The following is an 8,971-nucleotide window of genomic DNA, read 5'->3' as shown; positions in this document are numbered from 1 at the left end:
ATGTGGGATAATTGGATACGCTGGAATGAACCACTAATAAAAAGGAATCTGCTTTCCAGAAAGTCACATGTGAGCCACATTCTCTTTTAGTCCCTCCCCAATTCCTTTGGAATTTCTGCTCACACCACTACTCTTTGCAATGAAAAGGGTTAAAGAATAAAGGACAATTTGACAGAACGTGACTGTGGTCATTAATTTGGAATGTAATACCTTTTGTTGGCTCATAGTGCATATGAGATTAGAACTTCATGCAGTTTAAGACAAAAAAGCAAAAAGCACTATGATTTAGGAATTTAAAAACCTTTCTATCTTAGAACCTCATGGATCCATTCTTACTGCTGAGAAAGGCTCACTTTGGGAGGGGAGAGATATTTTTGGATGGACCATTTAGTGCAGGGGTTTTTAACCTTTTTTGTGTCATGGACTCTCAGAATAAGATTTTTAAATGATTATATAAAATACATAAGGTACAAAGGAAAACAATTATATTAGAATACAGTTATCAAAATACTTTTTAAAAAATTCATAGATATGGAGTTCTGGGTCATGTGAGCAACAAAGGACTGGGCTAGGCATTTTCTCAATCCCTATGACCTCTCAAATTTCTCCAAAACATCTTCAAAGATAAAGCAACTTCAGTTGTTTCCATGGGCTAGGACACTCAAAATCTAAAAGGTAAAAAAAAAACACCTCAAGAACCCAGAAACAGATGCTCACTGACCCTGAGCTCACTCAGCACCCTTCCCCCACCTCCCACACTACTGGCAGCAAGACTGTACCAGCAGACCCAAGGACACAAAACACATTTACATAAAAACACACCCCTGTCCCATTATTTCCCTCCTCGCTTTTCCCAGTTCTGTGGAGACTCTTGCTCTACACTGGAGATTTTTTCTTGGGTTTCAACAGCCGGCTTGGCCATAGCCCTTTAGGAGCAAAAGCCTGCCAGGGGATGTAACCTGGAAACACCAGCACTGCTGACATTCAGGACAAGTGCTCTGAACTGTTGATGTCAGGCCAGAGAACTAAGGAACAGAGGGGATGGGATAAGACACCAGGCAGGACATTGTGCACGTGGGGAGCTGTGCAGCACTCCACCATGCCTAGAGGTAAGGGCATAGCAGCCAGCTGGGGCCAGTGCTGGCCACCCAAAAGTTAGTTGGGACAGAGGTAGTCTGGTAAACCATGAATTGCCCAGGGTGGGAGGAGCTTGAGACTCTTTGAGACCCAGCCCCCAAAGAAACCACCAAGGAGGGATGGAAGAAGTGAGTGATAAAGAAAATAAGGAGAGGGGAGAGACTGAAAGTACCAAAGATTCCAAGAAGAAGATATCTGAGAAAGCCTTGAATAGAAACAGATAATCAACAGGAAAAAAACAGGAATAACAACATGGCTTGCAGATTTAGCAATAAATTCAGGCATCTATAAATAAATATTGCAAAATGAAGGAAAGTAATAAATAAGCCAACACTTAATGAGACAGAGGAGTCATCTGTGGAAATTAAGGAGAACATAAAACCACAACATACTATTCCTGAGTGGTTTCAGGGGAAATGAGAATCATGAGGACAGAGTCATGCACAGCAAAAATAGTGGGCAGAATAGAAAAACTTGAATCTGCAAGAATATCAAAAGAAACAAAAAGAGACCAAAGAAACAAAAGAGAATGTAATAGATTGGCGATGAAAATATGCAGAAGTGAAAGATAACCTGAAAGAAGAGATGCAAAAAACAAAAACATTTAAAAAATATGCTCACTCTGCAAGAAAACACGAATCTCAAAGACAGGATGTAGGATCATTGGTCTCCCAGAAGAACAGGACAAGACAAAAGGTGACCACTATAATGAAGGAAATAATAAAAGAAAACTGCCTATAACTTCTGAACATAGAAAATGAAATTCCAACTGCAAGAATTCACAGATCATCTCCAGAAAAAAAAAACCCAAGGCTACAAACTCCAAGATACATAGTAGTTAAATTGAACAATTTTATTCGGAAATAGCAAGTCTTGCCAGCTATCAGGATAAAGACCTTCAGATACAAAGGAAAGGACATTCAAATAGCACAACACTTTTGTGCATCTTGTATGTTGTTGTTGTTGAGTCCTTCATTCTCCACGAGGATCAGTGACATATGAGGGTGCTGTCTTGACTTGTGGGTGAATTGGATTTAAGTGAGGCAGAGCTGTGCAAAGTCATCAGCCTCCCTCTCTCCTCCAGAGTCATTGGAGTTCAGTGGCAAGACATAGGCCAGGATGACTGATGGTGGCCCCAAGAAGCAAGGCAGTGGAAAAGCAGAAGGTGGCTAGATGAGGTGGGAAATATGGCTGGATTTGCTGGTCTTCAAGAGGAAGTTGGACAACCACCCATTGGAACTGTCCTAGAAAGGATGCCTTCCAAGTCTAAACATCCTTTGTCAGTTCTAAGTCTCCTTCTTTAGCAAAATAGATGCATTTTCATTTGCTAATGTCGCTTTTATAATAAACCTAATACCCCATATGTGGTCTGATCAACTCAAAGGGACAAAGGGTCTATTACCTCCCCTATAGACATGCCCAATCTGGTGAAGGCAGCTAGGTGGACAGTGGACAGTGGACAGAGCTCTGGGCCTTGAGTCAGGAAGTTGTCATTCAGTTATATCTGACTCTTCTTGGTAGGAAGATCAGTCTCCCTGATTCCATGCTCAGTGCTCTATCCACTGAGCTACCTAGTTGCCCATGGAGTCAGGAAGACCGGAGCTCAAATCTAGCTTCAGACACTGACTAGCTATGAGACTCTGGGCAAATCACTTAACCTCTGTTTGCCTTAGTCCACTGAAGAAGGAAATGGCAAGCCACTCCAGCATCTTTGCCAAGAAAACCCCATGGAGAGTATTGGGTCCATAGGGTCATGAAGAGTCAGACATGCCTGGAAGACTGAACAACAATAACAAATCTGGAGAGAAGAGAAGGAGTCTAAGACTATTCCCAGGGGAGACACCAGATAAAAATTACCCCTACAGCCTAGTTATCTTTGGTCTTGTTTCTAACAGTCCATCCCAACTAGCAACCTTGTGTTCTTGCTCCAGCTTGCCCAGAAAACACCATGTCAACCTCACTCTCCCTCCTTCCCCAGAAAATCAGGGTCCTGAATCTTACCTTAATCCCTTCCCTGCAGACATCCATCAGAATCCCGGACCAGGATAGTTCCTTTAGCCTCCTAGCCTACGTTATTCTAGTGAGGATTGAGCTGGGGTTCCTCATTTAGAAACAGTAAAATCCAGCACAATTGAGAGCCACAGAAAGGCTTGGAGGAGAGTGCACTGGACCAGCTAAAGAGTTCAAAGACATGGGTTCTGATCCCAACTTTGCCTAGGAGTCACTCATTGTGCTATTTGCCTGGGCTGCTTCTGTTCCTATTTAAAAGGAGGGATTTGAATTTGATTTCTTGCTAAGATTCTTTAAAGTTGCAACATTAAGTTTCTGTTGGGGCAGAGAGTGGATAGGGTTAAGGTGGAGACTGTACCCAAAAGGTTCTCATTTTGCCTCTACTTACTGTCCTATTACAACGACTAAAAACCTGGGCATGTAGAAGAAAGTTATTACGAATGTATGTGAGGAGATGGGAGCAGTGATCAGGGACTTTCCAGATCAGTACTCCCTTCACACCCAATATTAGCTCCCCAGGGGGAACTTGGATCCACCCAGGCTTTTTTTGGGGGGGGGTCTTCATTTTGCTTCCTAGTCCTCTCCCCTTAGAGCAATATAAGAAGGAGTTTACTGAGTTAACCTAAGACAGGTCCTTCAAGGTCTGGAAGGACCCTCCAGGCCACACTTTATCTTCAATGCCCAGCTGTTCTTGGAGTCCTAAGTACTGGGAATACAAAGATAAAAGCAATCCTTTCTGTATCAACCACAAAAAAGAGAGGGAATGGAATAATGTGTTCTGAAGATCTGGAGCTCAGGATGCAGGCCTGGGAACTATCCTGCATATCTGAGCTTAACCATATGGAACAAAAGACAGGTAGTCAATAATAAAGGAAAATTTGAAGCATTTGTAGAAAGAAAATCAGAACTGAAGAGATCATTTGCTTCTCACACATCCCAAACAACAAATGAATACATGTAGATAGCAACAGTAACAGAGTGACAACAGAAAGATCAGTAAGAAACTTGTTTGTAAATGTATACAAGGAAACACGGATGAATGTGGTAACATGGGAGAACTCACTGTGAAGAGGCAGACAGGAGGCATTATGGACAGAGCCTGGTGACACCCTGCCTACGGGGGAATGTCTTTTTCTGGGACTACGTTACAACATGGGAGGCTACAAGAAACAGGGAGAGGGGAGCAGGGGGATAGAGAGGAGTGAAGGATGAGCCAGAGTCAAATCAATGGCCAGCAATGAGGGGAAGTTGACCTCTGCGGTCTCAGGAAGAGAAGAGTCTACAGGGGAGTGGGTGAAGAAGAGGGAGAAAAGATTGAAAAGGGGAGGAAAGGAAAGAGGTTCTACTGATGAATGCTCCTGTAAGCGAAGGGAGAGAGGCCTGGGGGCTTTGGTGCCTGAAAAGTCTACTGTCCTGGGAGCAGGGATTTGAAACCCTGGGGACTACTGGGGCACAGAATGGGAAAGTATAGACTTAGGGAGAGGTCCAGGCAATATGGGGGGGGGGGTGGAGATATTAGTGGGGGCAGGGGAGGCGCCCCACCACATCTTCTCTGACCCCTGAAATAATTGGCATTGCTCTGAGAGTGAGGCACAGTGGAAAAGGGAACCCATCAAGTAGGGCCCTGGAAGGCAGCGTCAGAAAAGGCCAAGTGGACAGAGCCTAAAACGAATACTTTGAAGCTCTGATTGTATGAAGAATATGGAGAAAAGAGAGAGACTGGGTAATTATAGGGGTCGTGAATGAGAGAATGAAGGTCTAGAGTAAACAGAGGGGTAGCTAGGTGGTATAGGAGATATAGCACTAGACCTGGACAGAAGAACCTGGATTCAAATCCAGCCTCAGATACTTACTAGCTGTGTGATCCTGGACAAGTCACTTAACCCTGATTGTCTCCAAAGACAGACAAACAAATAAAAAATAGAGTAAAAAGAGAAGATGGATAACAAAGAGAGTGAAAGAAATCTTTTTTTGAAAGGGGCACAAAAATGAAAATTAAAAGTCTAAGGAACAGGACTAGCTGAAAGGGAGGAGTCTTAGAAGAGGCTATCAGGGCTAAGGGGATAGCCCTGATAAGGGGATAGGGCTACCTCCAAAAACAAAAGAATAAAGTAAAGCAACTAAAGGAACACAAGATTTTTGTTGGAGCCAGAGACAGCTACAACCGAAGCTGAAGATAAAGCCGAAGCAGGAGCTGCCGGTAGCAGAACCGACCCGTGTGTGGACCGAGGAGTGCTGAGCAAGGACTTGAGGCCAGTAGGTAATCTTCTTACCAGAGAGGGGAAGCATGAATATGATTTGGTTTAGTGCCATCATGTTTTTCTGTGGCCTCCTGGTTACTCTTGTGAGGCGGACTTATTGGGCCTGGAAGCTTTTGATCGAAATATCAAAATGGGGCGCTGGTTCGTGGGTCTGTTACTTTGGAGCTTGAATAAATGCTTTAATTCTTCTGCCTTCTACTTAGAGAATTTCTTATATCCTGCGGTTCTGAACCGTTCAGACATATATATGATTCTCTTTGAAATCATAAATTCTGCCTTCATAATACAAATACGTAATATAATACATAAGACAAAAATGTTTACAGCAGAAGAGGAAACTTGAAATAAAAAAGCTTGTACAGAGACAACATTAATGCATGTAGGATAAGAAAGGAAATGATCGAATGGGAAAATAATCAATCCTCTTACCAAATTTCTCTGATGAGGGCTTGGTACCTCTTAGCCATCCACAAGAGATAAATGATCAAAGAACAGGAACAAACAATTCTCAAAAGAAGAATTGTAAAGCATTCACAACCACATTTTCAAAATGCTCCAAATTACTAAGAGAAATGCAAATCAAGTAGATGCAGAAAAATCCTTTTACAAAGTATAATGCTCTTTATGCTAAAAACCCTACAAAGTATAGGCATAAAAGGACCTTTAAAAAAAACATAAAAAGCTCCTACCTAAAACCAAAAATCACATGCAAGGGGGATGCACTAGAACCTTTCCTAATAAATACAGAAGTGAAGCAAGGATGCCCACTGTCCTCACTATTATTCTGTGTAGCTCTGGAAATGCTACCAGTAGCAATAACACAAGGAAAAGGAATAAAGATTGATAAAAAGCTATCCCTGTTTGCTGATGATATGTTGGTTTACTTGGAAACCCGAGAGGATAAGCAGATATGAAATGAGGCAATTAATAGCTTCAGCAAAATTGCAGGCTACAAAATAAATCCCCCAAATCACAAGTCTTTCTATAAGATAATGACGAAAACACAAGAGGCAATAATAGAAATGGGAATCTCATTCCAAATAGCTACAAAATGCATAAAATACCTGGGGATCAATTTCCTAAAGCACACAAAAACTTGTATAGATTCAATTGCAAAGCACTTCTGAAATAAATAGAGAACAACCTAAATAGCTGGAGGAACATTCAGTGCTCATGGATAGGCCATGCCAATATAATAAAAATGACAATACTATCAAAATTAATTTATACTTTTAATGCTCTATCGATCAAATTACCAAGAGGATGCTTTACTGAACTTGATAAAATAATGACAAAATTCATTTGGGAAAAACAAAAGATTTAGAATATCAAGAGAAATGATGAAGAAAAGTAAGGATGAAAGGTGAATAGCACTTCCAGACTTCAAACTCTGTTATAGAGCAGCAGTCATGAAAACTATCTTTAACTATTGGTTAAAGGAAAGAGAGAAAGATCAACGGAACAAACTAGACAAGGGAGATTCAGAAACAATAGAACTTAGTGACTTAGCTTTCGATAAAGTGAAAAACAAGCTATCTAGGGAAAAACTCCCTATTTTATAAAAATTGCTGGAAAAGCTGGAAAGAAGTCTAGCAGAAATTAGGCTTAGATTGATACCTTACACCACATTCCACAATACAGTCTAAATAGATACATGACTCTAATATTGAGGATCATGCTATAAAAAATTAGAAGAGAAACAGATTATATGCGTCTCACATCTATGGAAAAGAGATATATTCTTAATCTAATGAGAGAGAGGTAATCACAAAAGATAAAATAGAGAACTTTGATTATGTGACATTTAAAAATCTTCTGCACAGACAACATTAATGAATCTAGGATAAGAAGGAAAGTGATCAAATGGGGAAAAATCTTCATATCATATTTTTCTGACAAAGGCTTAGTACTCAAGATATTTTAACAATTAATAAATATGAATAAGATGAATAGCCATTCACCAATAGATAAATGGTCAAAAGATATGAATGAAGTTCTCAAAAGAACTAATTATTAATGACCACATGAAAAAGTGCTCCAAATCACTATTAAGAAAAGAAATACAAATCAAAACAATCCTGAAGTTCTACCTCACACCCTGCAAATTGACAAAAATGGCAACAGTCAATGTTGGAGGGGTTGTGGGAAGATAGGCACACTAATACATTGTTGGTGGAGCTGTGAAATAATACAATCAATTTGGAAAGCAATTTGGAATTATGAAAATAAAGTGTCTAAAATGTCCATACCCTTTGAACCAGACACTCCATTACCTGACTTTTACTCCAAGGAAGTCATCAATAAGAAAAAAGTCCCCACATACTCCAAAATATTTATAGGAGCACTTTTTAGTCTAGAATTGGAATTGGAAAGAAAGTCATTGCCCATCAATTGAAGAATAGCTAAACAAATTGTGATACATGAACGCAATGGGATATGATTGTGCTATAAGAAATGATATGTGTGATGAATACAGGGAAGCATGGAAAGATCTATATGAACTGATACAGAATGAAGTAAGCACTATACACAGTACCTACAATAATGTAAATGGAAAAAACAATGATATACCAAAAATTAAAAGTAATTGAAACAAAATTATAACGATTAAGTGGGACTCTAATAAAATATATGAGAAGATGTCCCCAACCCATTCCTTTGTGTGGGTGGGAGGCATTACATGTTGCACATGTTTTTAGACTTTCTTTTTCCTCCTTTCTAAGAAAAATACTATTTGTCATAAGGAATGGCTCTTGGGGAGGTGTTGAGATACATGAAGACAGCTAAATGTCTCAATGGATGGATATTGTTAACAGGATTTTTACTGAGCCAGTCTCTAACCTGAGAATGATAAAACAGCAGGCCAGAGACAAAGTTCCAGTAATCAGGTAGTGGTTGAATTAATTCCTTTCATTATGAGGAACAGATTGCAAATTGGGAATTCTCCTGATCAGAATTCCAACTTGCTGAAGTGAAGACAGAGATCATAGACATAAATCATAAGTGGGAAGGGAGGGGGGGAATTTGGATTCCAAGCAATGGTTTCCAGGGCCAGAGTGGTTTCCCATGATGGACCCACAAATGGAAGATGATACAACAATTCTGGAGTCCTGTGGGAGCGATATTGCTCGAGTCCTCGGAGGCTGTTACTTGGTGGGTCACAGGACCAGACTTCTGTGACGGCAACAGTCTTTCATTTGCTTCACTTCAGATGTACAGGCACAAGGATGCCAGTGATTGTGAGCCTTATCAACGTTTGATTGATAGTTCAAGCTGGAGTCTGACTCACAAGAGAGGCAGCTCTTGGGAATTTCTAAATTATTAGTATATTCATTATGCAAATCATATCAATTATCATAAAAATCACAATCCCCTTCACAGTACTTACTAGCTGTGTAACCTTGGGCAAATCACCTAACCTCTGTTGGACTTGGTTTCCCCAACTGTAAAATGGGGATAATAACAAGCACCTACCTTGCAGGGTTGTTGTGAGAATCAAATGAGATATTTCTTGTAAAATGCTCAGCACAGTGCCTGGCACACAGCAAGCACTATATAAATGC

Source organism: Trichosurus vulpecula, chromosome 2 (assembly GCF_011100635.1).
Source record: "Trichosurus vulpecula isolate mTriVul1 chromosome 2, mTriVul1.pri, whole genome shotgun sequence".
In the NCBI taxonomy this organism is placed as follows: Eukaryota; Metazoa; Chordata; class Mammalia; order Diprotodontia; family Phalangeridae; genus Trichosurus; species Trichosurus vulpecula.
This window is presented reverse-complemented; position numbering follows the sequence as displayed.